This window comes from Terrapene carolina, unplaced genomic scaffold, assembly GCF_002925995.2.
Source record: "Terrapene carolina triunguis isolate 2854851 unplaced genomic scaffold, T_m_triunguis-2.0 Scaffold97, whole genome shotgun sequence".
In the NCBI taxonomy this organism is placed as follows: domain Eukaryota; kingdom Metazoa; phylum Chordata; order Testudines; family Emydidae; genus Terrapene; species Terrapene triunguis.
In genome coordinates, this window is record NW_020664448.1 from 17,259,790 (window position 1) to 17,260,235 (window position 446).

Here is a 446-nt window from a genome sequence, read left to right on the forward strand (position 1 = left end):
CTCTTGTGTGTGTATATGCCAGGAGTCCTCAAGAAGGAACTTCTCCACAAAGAAATGATGGATCAATTAAAACCTGTAATGGTGGTATAGTGATACCTTTTGAAGCAATATGTTTCTGGTCATCTCCAGGCATCTGCAAATGGGCTCTATATTCCCTAGCCTTATCTGACTCAGACAACCTCTTGAAGGATCCTCACCACATCAGCGCAAGCAACATCTTTCTCACCTTGCCGGCAGAATCCCTTCCCTCATCCTCCTGCTAGGAGAGTGACTGGGAGAGTAACCAGGCTGTCAGGTTTCAGAGGGGTAGCCATGTTAGTCTGACTCCTCATTATTTTAACCAGGCTGTGAATTAACTAGTTTGTATGGCCAGATTCTGGTACCTTGACTCTGTCCAGGGCCGGCTCCAGGGTTTTTGCCGCCCCAAGCGGCGCAAAAAAAAAAAA